The sequence below is a fragment of the Phyllostomus hastatus genome, unplaced genomic scaffold (assembly GCF_019186645.2).
Source record: "Phyllostomus hastatus isolate PE091 unplaced genomic scaffold, TTU_PhHast_1.1 phas_contig_524, whole genome shotgun sequence".
Taxonomy (NCBI): domain Eukaryota; kingdom Metazoa; phylum Chordata; class Mammalia; order Chiroptera; family Phyllostomidae; genus Phyllostomus; species Phyllostomus hastatus.
The window spans coordinates 6,685,252-6,705,212 of NW_025333900.1; the positions used below are offsets into that span (position 1 = coordinate 6,685,252).

General features: G+C 39.4%; 1 pseudogene; it reads right to left on the reverse strand.

Annotated features, from left to right (window-relative positions):
* Positions 1-322: 322 nt before the first annotated feature.
* LOC123823963 lies at positions 323-19,451 on the reverse strand (annotated as a pseudogene).
* Positions 19,452-19,961: the final 510 nt, after the last annotated feature.

Consider the following 19,961-nt stretch of genomic DNA (forward strand, 5'->3'; position numbering starts at 1 on the left):
GATTCCCGAGAACTTGCTACCTGTATTTCATTATGAGTCCCAATCTTTTAGTAAGCTCTGCCCCCAACATTTTAGTGTGAAAATTTTCAAAGATAGAAAAATGAAATATGTTACAGTTAATTTTTATTAGCTGTAAAATAGTCCCCCTAGATTCTGCTACTAACATTTTAACATATCTACTTTAACACCTAGCCATGTATCCATTCCTAATTGAGTCTATCTTTTGCAGGGTGGCAAGGGGTGGGAGGGGCATGGTGCTGGGTACAGCATACTTTATTAATGGTATATGATAAGATAGGGCTCCCTAAACCCATCCTCTTCTTCAAGGGTCCAGAATGGGAACTGGTTGAGGACAGGAGATTCTCAGTATGTTTGGGGGTTTGAGTTGCGGCAGGGACTTCCCCGCAGCTTCTCTCTTCCTCTCCTGCTCTTGCTGAGACTGGTGGTCCAGGAGGATTTTACTGCTTACTGCCCTGTTGCCACTGTCAAATTCATTGTAATAACAGGACATGAGCTTAGCAAAGTAGTGGTTGTGAGTACTGCCAACCCTAGCTTTAAAGGTGGAAGAGTAGGTGTCAATGTTAAAGTTGCAGGAGACAACTTGGTCCTTAGTGTAGCCCAGAGAGCCCTTTATGAGACTCTCTGATGCCTGCTTTACCACATTCTTGATGTCATATTTGGCAGCTTTCTCCATATGGCAGGTCAGATCCACAACCAACACACAGGAGGCGGAGAGAGTTGGAAGGCCATGCCGGTGAGTTTCCCATTCAGCTCAGGGATCCCCACAGCTTGGCAGCACCAGTAGACGCACGGACCGTGTCCTGGGCAGCCCCCTGGCCATCATACCACAGCTTCTGTGGATAGGGGCCATGCAGTCTTCCGGGCGGCAGTGATGGCAGGGACTGGTGTCACGAGTCCCTCCACAATGCCAAAGTCATCATGGATGACCCTGTCAGTCTTTTTCAAACTGTATATTTATCCATCCCTCCTCTTTTTTTTTTCTTTGCAAAGTGTGGCTTTGATTTCAACATAAATTTTGCAGAAGAGCACAAACATTTGGTCCATATTAACTATCACTTAATTCAAAATGTTTTCTATTTTTTGTTGTGACCTCTTCTTTATCTGTGGGTTATTTAGAATTATACTGCTTAATCTTCGAGCATTTGGGGTTATGCTAGTAGTTATCATTTTGTCAGTAGCTTAATTCTACTAGAATGAGAGGGGTATGTATAATTTTCATCCTTTGAGGATGTAAAGACTTGTTTTTAGGCCCGGCATATAATCCAGTTTGTTAAATATTCCGTGTGTTCTATAAAGGTTTGTGTGCATTGCAGATGTTGAGTGTAGTGTTTTTAAATACCATTTAGCTTAAGATTTTCAATGTTGTTAAATTGTGTTTTTACATCTAACTTGATTTATTTATCTTCTTGTTCTATCAGTTTCTGAGAGAGTTATGTTTAAATTTCATATTGTGTTTGTAGATCTGTTCATTTCTCTTTTTCATCCTGTCAGTTTTTCCTTTATATCTGTTGAGGCCATGCTTGTAAAGTAAATGCAAACTTTGGATTTGTATATCTTTTTACTGATTTGGTCACTTTATCAGTTTATGAAATATCCCTCTTTATTTCTAGAAAAAGTTCTTGCTTTAAAATCTGCTTTATCTGACTTAGTACAACTATTTTAGATTTATTTTGTTAGTGTACACATAGTATAACATTTTCCATTATTTTTTCAATCTTTCTATGTCCTTATAATTAAAGTGCATCTTTTTAGATTAGCATATACCTGTTTTTTAAATTCAGACTGAAATCATTGTATTTTAATTGGAGTATTTAATCCATTTATACTTAATATAATTACTGGCATATATAAGTACTGGTGTGGGGTCCACAGAACTTCTTGAATCTATTGCTTGATGCTTTTATTTTTATTTTTTTAGATTTTATTTATTGATTTTTAGAGAGAGGGGGAGGAAGAGAGAAAGAAGAGACAAACACCAATGTGAGAGAGAAACATCAACTGGTTGCCTCTCAAATGCGCCCCATCCAGGGGCCAAACTCACAACCCAGACATGTGCCCTACCAGGAATTGAACCAACGACCTTTTGCTTTGCAGGGCAATGCCCAACCAAATGAGCCACACCAGTCAGGGCTGTTGCTTGATGCCTTCACTCAGCTTGAATTCTCAACTATTATTTCTGTAAATACTGCTTCTGTTTATTCCCTTTCTCCTCTCCTTCTGGAACTTTGAGTATGTATATGGAAAGTTTGCACAGGTTTCATATGTCTCTTAGGCTCTTTTCTTTTCCATCCTTGCTTATCCTTGTACTTCAATTTGAATATTTTATACTTATAACCTTCTAGTCCATGATTGTTCTTTTTTGCTATACTTAGTTCAGTTTGCTTTTAGTTCATACTTCCCATTTGACTTTTCTATAGATTCTAATTTTTTGGTGAAAATTTCCCTTTTTTAATTAATTTCTTAATCATGTTAGTCATGCTTATTTTAAAGTCCTCCTCTGATAACTCCAATATCTAATCATATGTAGGTCTTTTCCTGTTGTCTATTTTTTCTTTTGGTTTTAGGTCATTTGTCACTCACCGTCTCCTAAAACAATTGCTACATATTAATTAAATTCCAGATAATGTGGGTGAAATATTATAGAGGATCCGGATGTCATTATCTTCCTTCAGAGAAGATTTAATTTTATTTCTAGCATGCAATTAGACTAAGAGCCACACACCTTTGTCCAATCAGAAACTGAGATGATTAAGGCTGAATTTCAAGTTTTGGGAGGCCATTCTATTTCTGGTTTTCCTTAACTCTAGAGCAGTTGTTGTCAACAGAAGATAATTTTTGCCCTCAGGGGACATTTGGCAATAGCTAGAGACATTATTGATTGTCATAAGTTGGCTATGGGTGCTGCTGACTTCTGGGAGAATCCAGATACACTGTACACATTGTATAATACACAAGATAGCCCACACCCCCAACACACACAAATTACCTAGCCCAATAAGTCAACAGTACCAAGATTAAGAAACCTTGCCCTAGATCATAGTTCTTTAAGATTCCCAACTGAAAACTGGAGTGTGTACCAAGGTTCCTCCTCTTCGGCAGGTTTTGATCTCCAGCTTTTCTCTCCCCAGCACTTAAAGACTGCCAGGCCTTTGTTCACCTTTATAGCTTCTCAGTAGCTGCTTTCTGCTCAGTGTTTCACACATAGATGAGGAATCAGCCAGTGCTTTAGGTGAAAAAGAGCAGTGTTGAATGTTGGTACCACCTATCTAGGATCAGGGCCCCTTCAGAGCCTGGCTACTTTGATTCTTGATGCCTTAAAAAAAAGGCTATTGATTATTTGCTTGTTTATTCATTCTGTTTGTTGTTGTTATTATTGCTTTCTATTTTATCTTGTTGACACGATTATTAGGATCCAAGCAACTCTGTCATAACCAGAACTGTAAGTGTTCTAGGCTTATCTAGGATTGAGTCAATTTAACTCCATTTTCAATGCCCCTCAGTTAACAAAATGTCCAATGATTATCTTGATAACCAGTTATTTAAACAAAAAGATATTTAGGTTGTATTTTCTGCCCAGGTATATGATATGTAAAAACATTTAAATGATAATGTACCTTTCAAATATTTGTTCACTGTAAATAATTTAGAAAAATTAAAAGGATGAAGAGGAAATTTTTTTTAAGATTTTATTTGTTTATTTTTAGAGGGGAAGGGAGGGAGATAGACAGAGAGAGAGAGAGAGAAACATCAATGTGCGGTTGTTGGGGGTTATGGCCTGCAACCCAGGCATGTACCCTGGCTGGGAATTGAACCTGGGACACTTTGGTTCCCAGTCCACGCTCAATCCGCTGAGCTATGCCAGCCAGGGCTGAAGAGGAAATTTTTAAAAAGGTATTTCCACTTTAACAGCTATCAACAAAGTTTGGTGTAATTTCTTTTAGTGTTTCTTCTGTGCATTTATAATAACTTTTTTTAGTACTAACTGAAAGAACTTTATTCATCTATTTAGCATTTTAAAATAATTTTTACAGTTTTATTGCAGTATAATTTTTATATAATAATATTCATATGTTTTAAGTGTTCAATTCCATGATTTTTAGAATATTTAAAGAGTTATGAAACCATTCCCACAATCCAATTTTAGAATATTTTATCTCGGAAAGAAAATGAAAAGTCCATTTGCAGTAACTGCTTGCTTCCACCTCCAGTCCTAGCCAACCACTAATCTACTGTCTGTCACCATTGATTCGCCTGTCCTGAACACTTTATCTAAATGGAATTAATATCTGGCTTTTTGTGTCTGTCTTTCACTTAGCATGATGTTTTCAAGACTAATTCATGTTGTTGCATATGTGAGCACTTCATTCTTTTTTTCATTGCTGAGTAATATTCCATTACACGGATATTCCACATTTTGTTTACCCATGCATCATCTTATGGTCATTGGGGTTGCTTCCACTCTACCTAAAAATATTTTTATTAAAATAATTTAATAAAATGGGAAAATGTTATGATTTGGGGGATATAACTATATTTTTAAAATGTTCTCAAGCATATATTAAATAAAGGATATAATAAAGACTTAAACAATATAACAAAGAAAAGATGTTTAACAGAAGACCTAAGCTTCTTTTAATGGTGTTCTGCCTAATATGGAAAAACTTCTATGCCACAATTTTTTTATGCAGACTGAAATGAGCAACTTTCTTAAACACTGTGATGGAAACTGAAAAATAACTGCTCAGAAATGGTATTTGAATAATGCTTTGAACAAAGACTCATTGTATGACGAGTAAATGGGGGAAATGTTAGAGGTGGATAGTGCCATATTGCTGATGATAGGAATCTTAGAGCACAGAGTCTCTACAATGGCACTATGATTGAGAAGAACAATATTTATTTCCTTAATGTCCTTGCTCTTTGAGGGAATATCTTTGCCTCTTATCTCAGCAGTCTCTCAAAGAGCATGCCAACTAGTTTGACTAATTAGGAAAAGGGGGCTCATGAGGCCAATGAATTCTGCTTTTTTTAAAGTGCTAGACCGTCTTAATTTGGATTGCTGTAAGAAAACACCACAGGCTAGGTGACTTAAACAAAAAACGTGTATTTCTCACAGCTCTGGAGGCTGCAAAGTCCAAGATTGAGGTGCAGGCCAATTCAGTGTCTGGCAGGAGCCCTCTTCCCAGTTCGAAAACAGCTGACTCCTTGCCGTATTCTCACAGGGCATAGAGAGAAAACTCTCACGTCTCTTTTTCTTTTTCACAAGGCCATTCATTCCATCATAAAGTCCTCACCCTTATGACCTAATTTGACTTTAATTACCTCCCCAAAGTCCCACCTCCAAATACCATCTCTGAGGATTAGGGTTTTAACCTACGAATTTGAGGGGACACAAACATTCAGCCTGTAACATAGACTATAACCTTAGCTTCTGGCATTAGTCTCGCAAGTCTGAGGCATTGTGAGAAACTGTCAGTAGTCTGATCCCCATACAGGCTGTGCATTTACACACACACACAATTTTCTCAGCCCAGGTCTCACTACAGGGGAGCCTCTATTTTTATTAGGTGTCCTTAGTGATTGATAATCAATCTATTGATCAATTAAAAAACCACAGATTTAGGAAAAAAATAACCTTTGCTAGAAAAATAATTCAATATACATATTCTCCACACAAGATATAGTAGTCCCCTCCTTATCCAAGTTTTCACATTCTGAAGTTTTGTTTACCCATGGTCACCCGTGATCTGAAAATATTAAATGGAAATGTCTAGAAATACACAATTCATAAGTTTTTAATTACATGTCATTCTGAGTGATGTGCTGAAATCTCGTGAGGTCCCACTTGGGATGAGTATCATCCCTTTGTGGAGTGTCTCCCGGCTGTAGGCACTCCCCACTCATTAGTCAGTTAGCACACAGTGCCTGTGTTCAAGTAACCATTATTCTATGTAACAATGGCCCCAAAGTGCAAGAGTGGTGATGCTGGTAATTTGGATACGTGGAAGAGAAGCCTTAAAGTACTTGTTACATGTGGTCAGAGGTCGGTAGTAGCCTAATGCTACCTCACAATGCCTGCGTTGTTCTCCTCACTTGATCTCATCATATAGGCATTATGTCATCCCAGATCATCACAAGAAGAAGGGTGAGTACAGCAGAAGATATTTTCAGAGAGAGAGGCCATATTCATATAACTTATTATAGTACATTGTTACAACTGTTATGTTTTATTATTATTGAGGTTAATCTTTTATAGTGCCTAATTTATTAATTAAACCTTACTATAGGTATGTATATAAAGGAAAAACAGTACATATAAAGTTTAGTGCTATCTGTGGGTTCAAGTATCCACTGGGGGCCTTGGGACACATCCCCTGTGGGTAAGGAGGGACTACTGTACACACAAAGTCTAGCAGAATAGAAGTACATTGTAATTGTTTATAGAGCAACCTCTCTTTGGAAATGTTTAAGGACCTTGTAAAAGTAGATGCCATGAAACATTTTTAATGAAAAATTGATTGAATGTCTATTGAGTGCCAAACATGCTGTGTCTGTGATAGTTGCTGGGGTGACCGTTGTGAACCAGACAAAAACTACTGCCTTCAAAACCACATAGAGAATACAGCTATGTGGGGGGAAAAGGGACAATAAGTAGGAGTGCTCTGAAGCTGTCATCCAGGGAGGTGTGAGTCTCTGGAAGCTGACAGGACAGACACCTAACCATATCCTTAACAAAATGCCCTGCAGATGACCCTTGAGCTTGGTCACTGCTTCTCCTAGAAGGAGTAGGAGGTAGCCAGGAAAATGAGACAGGGAAGGCAATTCAGAACAATGAAATAGCATGTGCAAAGCCATGAATGATCATGATATGTTTGCACAAAGGGGGAAAGATGTGTCTGGAGGAGGGGAACATACAGCAGAGAGGGAGAAAAGGGCTTAGAATCTGAAGGGTGCTCATACTACCTTAAATGTTTTGGACTTATCTGAGAAGGAAGTAGTTTCCCAAATATGGAGTAAATGTAAGAAATTCTATTTATATTTATTTATGTCATCCTTTTTCATTTTTTTTCAGGTTGCATTAGTTATTTTTTATTTCTGAATAAACTGTTTCTTTGGCTGTTGGGGACAGGGAGGCCAAAGCTGGATTCTTAGATTCCTGGGCATTGAAGTTCAGGGAAGATTTTTCAGCTCTGTGGATCTTGTTAGGTGTGTCATCAGAGTAGCCCTGACCTAGGTTGCAGGCTCAGTTACTGGTCAGGGCGCATATGGGAGGCAGCTGGTCAATGTTTTTCCCTCTCTCTCCCTTCCTCACTCTCTAAAACTGTATACACTGAGCACTCCAATTGCTACTTCACTCCACAAATATTCATTTTTGGCCTTTATGGTTAGTATCCTTTGTCCTTCAGGGTGACATTCTGGAACAGCAGGAATCCATCGTGATATATTGTCTCTTGTATACAAGCCTGGGTAAAATCTTTTGAGTTTTTATAATATATGATGCAATTCAATGGTTTCTGCCCACGCTTTCTCCTTTGTACCAGATATAGCCTAGAATATTTTCAGGCAGATTGTGTACAAGGAAAAGCACATCCTTCCCTTCAGTAGCACACTAGTGGTTGGCACACTAGTGAGTTTGGCAGCAATGGGCAGGTTCCACAAGGTTAAGAGTGAGACAGTTTGGATGGATGTGGTTTCTTTAATGTTGTAGCTATCTGTCTTCCATTCATCTTGATCTCTGATGAGATCAAGAGTATATTTTAGTTGTAATTTTGATATAGTTGTTTAAAGCGGTGAGCCATGTCTGCCTATGCCACCATCTTGACCAGAAGTCCCTTTTACATTTCTAATGTTATGTTTTATGATGTTCATATACATTATTTGCATAGTAGACCACATGTGTAAATATATATGATATATACATTTGGGGCATGCTCAAACATTTTTCTTTGGGGAAGTTGGAGTCTACTGTCATGGGCAGTGAAGAGCAGGAGAAGGACTTTGATCAGAGGGATGACACAATCAGGACAGCATTTTGGAAATATCATTGGTATGGGACATCACTAGTCTAGGAAAGGGTTTCTTAAATTGTGTTTTTGACTGAGGCAAATTGAAGTTTTCCCTTCCTAATTTTTCTAGCAGGTTGCATTTCTCCCTTTGTTTAGCCTGTAATTCCCAGTGAACTCTGGTGGCGTTCTATTTCTCATGAGCTCCTACAGAAGGGCTAAAGAAAGGCAAACAAGAGGGGTTGCTTTTGGAACGGAAAGGCCAGGGACAGGCCAACCATCTGTTAACTGGTGTGGCAGTGTGGAGGTGCACCACTCAAGTCTCCGTTTAAAAGAATATGTTGTGGGAGCTGTTGTGTGATCCCCTGGGCTGCTTCAGACAATGACAGAGCATGCAGGACTTCACAACAGGCAGCATTTGCTCAGGGACTACCCACACTTTCTGAAGTCTGAGGCTCTTCCTACCCAATTCTTCCTTTTCTGTCTTATTCCACAGATGTCAAAACTGCATCGTAGTCTGAGGCTCTCTACCTTCTTCTGTTTCTTCTCCCCTTTTTCCTTCACAGGCACTTCCCTCAACACATCTCTTGTTCATTGTCTCAGTCTGACATAACAAATACCACAGGCTGCATGGCTTAAACAACAGAAATGTATTCCCTCACAGTTCTGGAGGCTAGAAATCCAAGATCAAAGTGTTGGCAGGATTAGTTTTTCCTAAAGCCTCTCTCTTTGGCTTGTAGATGGCTGTCTTGTCCCTGGGTCCTCACATGTTCTGCCCTCTGTCTGGGTCCTAATCTTCTCTTCTTACAAGGACACTAGTGATACTGGACTAGGGTCCACCCTAATGACCCTATTTTAATTTAATTACATCCCCAAATATAGTCACATTCTGAGGTACTAGGGGTTAGGACTTCAATATAGGAATTCTGGGAGGGGCACATAATTCATCTCATAACATTCATTCAATTGTCTTAGCATCTTAGGTCTCCAATGCCAGGTTAAACTAATAGAAGATGTGACCATGTGAGGTACTCAACATGATGAGCGATTCTCCAGCTCAGCCTGACTCCTAAAGAATAATAAATATACAAAAGCATGGGAAAATAAGCCTCAGATATGAAACAAATCTCCAGCTTCTTGGGTAGTCCCTAAATCCCTCAGAAACCTCTGAAAAGGATATTGTAACATAAAAAGCAGTAGTGACGAGGATCAAGGCTCCTCCTACCAGTGGCCTCTGTAAGGGGGAGCACGTGGCCCTCGAGGCCTTCATGTGTGGCTGACGTGAGGAGAGCCACAGGCCTGTCCCTGTGAGCATCGCACCACATTCCGTCAGCAGCAGGAGCACAGTGTTCCCTTGCCAAGATGGCAGATGCAACGCTTCGGACACGTGGACTGACAAGAGTGTGAGTGAAAAATAAACTCTAGCAGAGACTTGGTGATGGTGCCATTTTGGGGGCTGACATCCAAAATTATTAGCAGTGTTTCGGGGTATATTTTGCTTTAACAAATGGGGAAAATGCTTTAATTGGTACCCTTTATTTACAGTTTTCATCATTCATGTCCATGGAAAATGTCAACATCTTCCATGTTTGGAATTCCCAGGCACTTGGCGGCACACCAGCTCAGCAACTGCTTTCACTTAGCAAATATGTTTTATTGCGTAGAAGATTGCTCTCCATTAATACTACCTGGCAAATCTTAGCACAGCCCTTATAATTGTTTTTTCTATCACACCCCTTTTTTAAGGGTGAGTCAACATTTAATGAGTGAGTGCTCATGTATGTCAAATTCCATAAGGGACAGGACCAAATTTGCTCAAGGGTGCTAAAAAACAGATACAGTCTTTGTACACAGTATGCTATTACTATTATTTTTTTAATCAGAAATTCTTAACTGCACCAGAATGACCTGGTTGCTTTTATTTTGTAATTTATTGTGGTAAATATGTATAATATAAAATTTGCCATTTTAACCATTTTCAAATGTACAGTTCTGTGGCATTTAACTGTATTCACTGTGTTGTGCAGCCATCTCCACCATCTATTCCAAAACTTTCTTTTATCACCCCAAGAGAAATGCTATAACCATTCAACTTCCCATTGCCCCTCTCCAGTCCCTGGGAACTGCCATCCTATCCTACTTTCTGCCTTCACGAATTTGCCTAGTCTAGGTATTTCATATCAGTGGAACCATGCAATAGTCTTCTGTATCCAGCTTATTTCACTTAGCATAATGTTTTCAAGGTTCACCTATGTTGTCTCATGTATCAGAACTTCATTTCTTTCTATGGATGAATAATATTCCATTGTATGTATAAACTACATTTTGTTCATCTATTCTCTGTTGATGGACATTTGGGTTCTTTATGCCTTTTGGCTATTGTGAATAATGTTGCAATGAACATTGGTCTATATGTATCTGTTTGGATCTCTGCTTTCAATTCTTTTGGGCATGTGCCTAGGAGGGAAGTTGCTGAGCCTATGGTAATTCCATGTGTTGCACAGAGGCTGTACCATTTTCCTTTCTCAACAGCAGTGTATGAGAATCCTAATTCTTTTTGGTTTTTAAGCAATGTTTTATAGGTTTCAGAGCACAAGTCTTACACTTTAGTAGTTTAATTTATTCCTACATATTTTATCCTTTCAGATGCTATTGTAAATTGAATTTTAAAAATGTACCCATGTTGAGCATACAACTTGATGACTCTTAGTAAATTTGTACTGTTGTGCAACCCTCATCTCAATTCCATTTTAGAAGACTTGCACCATCCCAAAAGTTCCCTCGTGTCTGTTTGCATTAGATCCCTGCTCTCACCTCCCTGTTCCAGGCAACCTTGGATCTGTTCTTTGCCCCTATCGCTTTTTTTTTTACTACACTTGTCACATAAGCGGGTGCTTACATTTATATAAATGCATTTATAAACAACACACCATCTCATTCTCTTTCTCCATTTTCCCTCTTTCTCACTCAGGACACAAAACATACATCTGAATTTGTCTAAATCCTGGTTACACAAGGACCTCACCTCTTGCAGCATCTTCTAGGAACCAAGTGAGAAAATTGTGGCTCATCTTTCTGTTAGAGGAAAATGTTGAGAGCCAAGTTAATCAGAGCTATGTCTGAGTGGGCTACTGCTTGAGAAAACAGCAGCATATGTGCCTCATCCTCCAGGTTATCTGAGGCTTACAAGTATATGCTGAGTTTCTGTTGGATAAATCCATTAAAGTGAGAAACTTAGCAGAACTGAGGACTGCTACGGGCTCTTTCACTTTATTGAAAACCTAAAATCAGAGACATTGTTCAGCCACAGTTTAGAATCCATTAGAAACTGCTAGACATGGTTAACTCATTAAATAAAAGTATGCTGTGAGTGAAGTTCAGAAACTTCAGCTGTGTGAAATGTGAGGTTGCATTATCACAAGGTGAATGAAAAGAAAGTAGGAATTGGGTGGAGAATGGGAGCCAATCGCCAGTTGCCAGTGTGGATCCAAATAAACGTCCACAGCCCAAACCCAGCCTTCTGGAGGGCGGCTCAGGCACAGTGGTAACTACACAGTTTCCTGCACTCCACTTTCCCCTGGTAGCTTTGTTGAGCACTTTGAATTCCCAAGACACCTTATTTGTGTTTTCGCTCAACAAGTCTCCTAAGAAGGGCCAATCCATGGCTAATAAAGACTCAAAGTGCTCTCATTGGCTCAGATAAAAAGCTCAGTTACTTTAACCTACTTCTCTCCTTCAACTACAAAGGCAATGCAAGGCTCAGATGTTACTAGGAGTTTCTGAGCACTTTGCTCTTCAAAAGACTTGGAAGACCAAGTTTCCTAGAATACACAAAGCCTCTTATCCTGAAGTTTATAAATTGTTCAAAGGGCAGGAGAGAGAGTAATATTTTTGGTTGGGAAGAGGGGCAGAGAACATAAAAGTTTAATTTGTTTGAAATTACTGGGGGAAGTAATGAATCGAAGTTCATTTGGGTTATTTTGTTGAGAGCTGCATCCTTGCCAACTCTCAAAGATACAATACATATTTATTAAGGACCTACTGTGTGAGAGGCACTGTTCTATGTCCTGGGAATGGAGTGGCAAACAAAACAGACACATATCTCTGCTCCTCTTTCATTCTAGTGAGAGAAGACACCCAATAAACAAATTAAGTAAATGAGGCATGTGGTATAGGGGCTAAGAGCCATGGAGAAAACTGAAATGGGAGGGGCACAGGGACTTCCAGGTGAGGAAGTGTGATCAATGGCTGCGACATGAAATAGAGTGGTCACAAATAACAAAATGGGTAAATGACGAGGTGACTTGTGGGCAGGCCCAAACAAAAACTAATTTAAGATAACTACCTCTGATTTCTATGCTCACAACTTATGCTGTCATTGCCTTACTTGGCTTTCTTCAGGAGTGTCCATTGCCTACAGGAGAGTCTGTACCTCTGACCAGGACATTGATTCCAGCTTTATTGCCTTCTCTATAATCTACCATTCCAAAATCATCTCTTATTTTCCCATACTCTGCACTCCAGACTCTTGTTAAATGTTGAATTTAGCAATCCACTATCCTTTGGATGGTGCAAAATGACTCTCCTCCATCATTTCACACCACTCCTTCACCCCTGAGTAGCACAGAATCATTACAGACAAGTTGTGGCACGTGAAAGCAAATATTTTTACTCTGCCCTTGTTCACAGAATCTAGAGACAATGAGGTTATCACAAATTTGAGAAGACTGCAATCATAGGAATGTCATCTACTTGCCAAAAGTGTTCAATGGCTTCCTATTTCCTATGAATTAAGACACCAGATCTTTAGACTGGTAATCAAAATCTTCTGAAATAGGGTCCCAAAATACCTTTCCCAAATCACTTCCTGTTACACTGACCTGTATATTTTCCTTACACTGTGCTGGCACTTGTCTTTGCCATCTCTGTTCTTTGCTCACAGTGGTCCCTGTCCCGAAATGTCCTTCTCCTCTTTATCCATTTATCAAATCCTGAGGCTCAAAGAGTTTGGGGGACTTGCTCGAGGTCACAGAGTTTGAGTAAATCTCACTTTTCCCAGGAAAATATTTTAGGTCAGGATCAATCTTTTCCTTCCTATACTTTTATAGTACTTTGATCCTAGTAATCATTAAGTTCTACGTTGTCTTTTCATTATTTATATGTATAGGAAGAGATTTGTGGGTGTGCAAGTGGCTCTAGAATTAACCTAAGCTCAAATCCTGCCTCTGTCACAGTTTCGTGGCCTTGAATAAGTAACTGGACCTCTTTGTCCCCAGGTTTTGTCAGTTGTAAAATGGGATATATGAAAATATCTACCTTTCAGGATTTCCCAATATATAGTAATTTATTTGTTGACAGAAAAGAATTTTTGTTGTTGTTGATTTAACAGAACACTTCATTTTTTAAATTAAGTTTGCTGGGGTGACATTACTTAATAAAATTATGTAGGTTTCAAATGTATAATTTTATGATACATCATCTGTATATTGCATTATGTGCCTACCACCCAAAGCCAAATCTTCTTCTGTCACCATATATTTGACCCTCTTTACCCTGTACCCACCACCCCTCTTCTCTCTGGTAATCACCATACTGCTGTGTGTGTCTATGAATCTTAAAAATCTTTTTCATACTTGTGTTTCCTTTGACTCTTAACACAGTGTCCCATAAACCATATGGCTCAAGAAATGTTGGTTTAATTAAATCCTTTGAATATTTTTGGTCATGTTTTCAGTTCTCTAGTCTTTTTAATTTTCACACTTCATGTCTCATCAAGTCATAGTGAGACTGTTGAGTTCCTTTCCTTTTTAAAAATCAATATTTATTCTATAGTGTGGGCAAAAAAAAGGTTCACAGAAAGTAACCTCACAGGGTTATTTAATCATAAATTGGTAACTGGGCAGGTCATGGTAGGTAGTCTGTACTAGGCATATAACTTTTTTTAGTAAAAGGTTTATCTTTGCTACAGCAAGTCCTGTTCATTGTGCAACATACCTCTGAAATGACAAAAATCATTCCCCTCAAGGGGGTAACTACCCTCAAGAGAGCACATAATCTTATTGACTATCCTGTAATCCAATCCCCACCTGCTTTCTCCAACCTTCCTATAATCTCTCCTTACGTTCTTCCTTATATTCTCTCCTTAAATTCAAATGAATAAAAGAAGCTGCAATGTTGTTCTTTAGAGTGTACGAGACCTTGCTTCCCAGCAATTGTCATTAGTTGTGGCTCAAATAAACTGTTATAAAAATTCTATAGAGTTTTAGAAGTTCCCTTCATCAGCCATAGGTACCTTAAAACCTTTTAATTTTTCCTCTTTTTTTCCAGGAGCATGGTACTTTTTATGAGGAGGGAATCACACCATGAGGCATAGGAGCATTCCCGTCAGGAAGTGTAGAAGGCTGCTCCACGTTGGAGTCTTCTGGGCCTGAAGAAAAGAGGTGCTTACTCAGAAGCTGTCTTGTTTCAGGACAAAAGTCAGTGGTGTTTTTTTAATATAAGCAAAGAAATGTCTTTCTTTGTTTATTAAAAAAAGAAAGAAAAGACATTTGTTTAAACAGGTTCTTAGAGGATTGTTTTTGCCAAGTGAATGTTCTACATGGTGTATGCAATTTGTTATAGGAGATGGTTTAAACAGGGACAGAGACTGTGTTGCTAGCTGGTGAGTTGCCTTGTAATTCATGACATGAAGGGTTATCATTGCACTTAAAGAAACTGGCATGAATAGGGCTCAAACTAAGTTGTGGGAAATGCACCAGAGTTGGGTTCATGACTTCATTCTGCTCTTACAAGTCGTATGATTTGGCAAAACCCTCTAAACCAGTGTTCTTCTAAAATGGAGCTAACACTTGCCTCAAATATATGACAGACTCATTACAAGAGTCAAGGGGGGGAATTGATCTGTGAAGACTATAATAATATAAAATGTGAAGAAGTACTATAATACCAAATTTACTTTAATTTAATCTGCCACAAATTCCATTTGGATATAGGTAAGATACAAATAATAAATTTCTACTGCCTGTACTCAGCTGAAAAAAGAATGGTATATGATTATTTAATAAAAGGAGATAATCTCTAGTTTTAATTTATAATAGAATATGTTAATAAAATATCTAAGATACCAAAATACCAAAATTCTCAGTTCATCTTGCTGGTAAATATTTTAGTGACTTTACTTGACAAATATTGTCACCTGTCAAAATTCATATTCATAAAGATATTTTCATTGAAGAGCAAGAAGCAGTGTGTCTAATACCACTACAGCTTTTGAAGGAGTTAAAAGCTACAATTATAGGTTGTTCAAATTGTCCAGGTTTATGTAGCATACGGCTTCCACCTTTTATTCTTTTATAAAAGTGAGTTTTCAATTTAGAAAATTACGTGCAGCCTTGGACTAGTTGAAATTTTCTCTGATGTCAGGAGTGTATATTAATGAGTTTGGAGGGTTCTGAGATAATGGTATTAGTATCTTCCAATCTCATTCATTTACCACTAAGAAACATGGTAGGAAGTGTCTGAATGACAGCCCCATGCCACCCTCAGTGATCTCTGCATCCTGGTTCACACTCTGTGTAATTCCGTGTGTGTGTGTGTGTGTGTGTGTGTGTGTGTGTGTGTGCGTGCGCTGGATTTAACAGCTCACTTCCAAAGAATAAAATACAGCAGAAATTGTGAGATGTCATTGCTTAGATTAGGTTTTAAAAAGACTCTGGCTTGCATTTTGGCTACAACTGTCTTGGATAGCTCACCACAAGGGAAGCCAGTTATCTTGTTATGAGGCAGCTCTATGGAAAGACCCATCTGGTAAGGGATTTAAGTCTGCTAATAAACATGTGAGTGGGCCTGGAACAGCCATCCGCACCTCACACCCCAGCTGAGCTCTCAGATGAGATCACATGGCCAGTTGGCCTCTTGAGTCATTTCAGGAGGGTCCTTATGTCAGAGCCACTCAGCTAAGCTGCTCCTGAATTTCTGACCCACAGAAACTGAGCGGTAATAAGTGTTTGTTGCTTTAAACCACTAAGTTTGGGGACAATGTGTTATATAGCAATAGAAAATAAATATAGAAGCCTTATCTATGTTCCATCCATCAAAATTAAAAGACATATGTTTAAAAATAAGTAATATCATTTTTAATAGCAATAAAAGTTTTTTAATATCAAGTAGTGCAGGACAATAACATGGAATGGGGGAACCAGACTCATCAAGAAAAAAAAAGAGAGGACCCAAATAAAGAAAAATCAGAAATGAAAGAGGAGAAATAACACCTGACATGAAAGAAATACAATAGATTATAAGAAAATATTATGACCGACCATATGCCAACAAACTGGACAACCTGGATGAAATGGATAAATTCCTAGAAACATACAATCTTCGAAAACTAAATGAGGAAGAATGAGAAAATCTGAATAGACAGATTACACCTAGTAAAATTGAAGCAGTAATCAAAAACTCCCAACAAACAAAAACCCTGGACCGGATGGCTTCACAGGTGAATTTTACCAAATGTTCTGAGAACTAAAACCTAAATATCTTTTCACTTAAATAATTGGTTATCAAAATAATCATTGGATATTTTGCTAACTGAAGGGCATTGAAAATGGAGTTAAACTGACTCAATCACATGTAGGCATAGCACACTTACAGTTCTGGCTATGACAGAGTAGCTTGGATCATAATATCTCATTTTGCAAGGACAGCCTTATCCTAATTCGAAACCAGATAAAGACACTACAAAGAAAGAAAATTATAGGCCAATATCCCTGATGAATATAGACGGTAAAATCCTCAACAAAATATTAGCTAACTGAATACAGCAATACATTGAAAAGATCATACACCATGATCAAGTGGGATTTATTCTGGGAATGCAAAGTTGGTACAACATTTGCAAATCAATAAACATGATTTACCACATAGACAAAGTGAAGGATAAAAATCACATGATTGCATCATATGATTGCAGATGCAGAAAAAGCATTTGATAAAATAAAAAATGCATGGAATGGGGGAAAATAGGATATTTTAAATTAGGAAATATGAAATCTCTAGGGTGCTAAATATCCATGTAGTATCTGGCATATTATCAATGTATTATGCCTAATCAAAATGCAATGGTATTGAAAACTTTTGAGCTTTAGATTAAAACATTCAGAGGATGAAAATTGTAAATAACAGGATGTTAAAATGAGACTGTCACTGGCCCCGTTTCAGCTGAGCTCCCCAAAGCTGAGGGCAATACACAAGTGGCACGTGCCACCCAGATGACTGAAGAAGGGTGCTGTCCTCTCATGCAGGACGGATTAAAAGAATCAGAAACCAGGTTGCCAGCATTAGCTGATCACCTGCACTTATTTTTTAAAATATTTTATTTATTTGTTTTTAGAGAGAGGGGAAGGTAGGGAAACAGAAAGGGAGAGAAGCATCAATGTGCGGTTGCCTCTCATGTGGCCCCCACTGGGGACCTGGCCTGAAACCCAGGCATGTTCCCTGACTGGGAAGCGAAACAGCAACCCTTTGGTTCTCAGCTTGCACTCAGTCTACTAAGCTACATCGGCCAGGTCACCTACACTTATTGTTTCAAAACTGAATTTGAATAATCTTTACTAGTAGGATTTTTTGGTGAGAATTTTCAGTGTACTCCATATTTCAACCCCAGAACCAGGAAAAGAATGGTCTTCAAGTAAAGGATGGAGAGTTTGAAGAGAACCATTTGCAGAGCTTGGGGTCTGGGGTCATAGAGTCTAGTGTCTGATTCTTGCCAGGGGACACCTAGAGGTGAGAGAACATGGCTGGAACCGGTCCTGTTTTAGAGTGAAGACAGAGTGCCTTGATGGGCAGCTGCATTTCCACTGCATTATTGTAGGCCCTGGATTTGAAGGCAGCTGGCCTGGAATTTGCTTAAAAGTATTGCAACTCTTCCAAGTCCTGCCTAGAGGGGCCACGTGATCCAGGCAAAGGGTATAGACACTTGAGGCTCAGGGGTCATGAACAACCAGGGAGAGGCACATTATCTACATCAAGGAGTGGGTGGGCTGATCTCTGAGGAGTCTGCAAAGTTTACCATGAGAGGAAGCACCTGCCGTACAGAGGGACAGAGGCAGGATCACAGCCGTCCAATGAGTGAGGCTGTGTCCTTGTCCTACTCCCTCCTCCCCAGCACCCCACACCGCAGAGGTCATAAACAGCAGGTCATAAATGAGGAAGCAGAGAAAACAGCGAAAGAGATAAGAAACAAATTCTACTCTCAAGCCTGTCCCCTGTCTGGGGCCATGTCCCAACGTGAGAAGGGAAGAAGGCTTAATTGAATACAATCTAAAGGTCTGATTTTTATACCAGACTAGATGAGATTTATATAGTTACTAAACTGACTTTATGTTTTAATGCCAAAACAAGGGGCTTTTCATTTATTTTCTAAGGATGACTGGGAAAGACACGGAACACGCCCATGATTTCTTCTTCAGGCAAAGAAAAATCAGATCATGGAATGATGTAAACAGACAGTAGAAGAAATAATAAAGTTATTTTATGCTTATACTCCATCCAGCCCAGCTCATTCAACAAAATGACTGCAAGTGTTTGTGGGAAAGGAAGGGAGGGTCCTGTTGTCAGGAACCTGCCTCTAGCTACAAAGGACATATGGATCGCTAAAGATAAGAGTTTTCTAGTGAAGCCTTAGGCATCTTTCACTTGACTAGAAATGATGCTGACCCCAAGGTTCAGGTCCAACGGAGAACACTGGGAATATGAATTCCTGGCCCAACTGAACAGCTGTTAAGGGAATTTTGTCTGGGATAAGGGGGAAGCCTCCTGTTCCGGGAGGGCCAGGCGTCTCTCCACCGAGTCCAGACCTTATTGGTCTGAAGCCAACATCAGTGTTTTCAACAGTGCTTCCACAAAGCATGACGTCCGCAGGATATGAACAGGCATTACCAAGGAAAAGAGGATTCTGTGGTCAGAAAGTCTGAAGCGCGCCAAGTCAAACAAAGCTAGACAGTTATTTTGCTGCAGGACTTGTCAGAGCCTTCAGTGAGCTACAGCACGCTGGTCAGGTTTCTCTAAAGTGAGACCACATTGCACAGTATTTCTTGCAGCTTCTTTCACTGTAGAACACTTTTCTTAATTCCCTGGAATGCACCTTAGGAAACACTGATTTAGAGAGTTGTACCCAGAAATGGTACCAACCAGATGACGCACAGCTGCTGCAGAGTAGATTACAGTCCTGATGTGACAAGGCAACGGTTTTCTTGGCACCCTCCTCAGTTCTTGGACCAGCCCCCCTGAGGGATTTGCTTTTCCCACCCAGCCTCTGATGTTGTCCCGACACCCGCCCTCTGGCTCCACGACTTACCTCTGGTTTTGTCCTTCGCTGTTTCCTACCCAAGCTTTACAGCTTGTTCCCTGGTCCAGGCTCTGTGCCATTGTGTCCAGGACATCTACTTCAGCCTGCTGGGGCTGGCAAAGCTTTCAATTGAGAAGAAATTTTACCTCCCCAAATATCAGGTTTATGCGACACATAGTGCTAGAAATTTAAGCTTTAGGTGAGAATCTAAGATTTTATGGTAAATCGCTGCTTAAAGGTTTCCATGCCCCCGCACCTTGTTCTTACTCCAGACTCCAGCCAGCTTGGTCTGGTTCTGATTACGTCCAGTCCTCCTCGCTTTTTGCCCCCTCTGACGCTATTCTCTAAGTTCTAGCCACATTAGTCTGTTTCAACTCTCTGTGAGCACTTCCTTTACCTCTTTCTTGTCCTCCCTTTTTTCTCTCTCAGTCTCACCCACACCTCTGCAGGGGTGTCCAGCCTGCGCACATGGGCCGCATGCAGCCCAGATGGCTGTGAATATGGCCCGACACACAATCATAAATTTACTTAAAACAGTGTGAGATTTTTGGAGGAATTATATGTCACAATGTACTTAATGAATAGCCCAA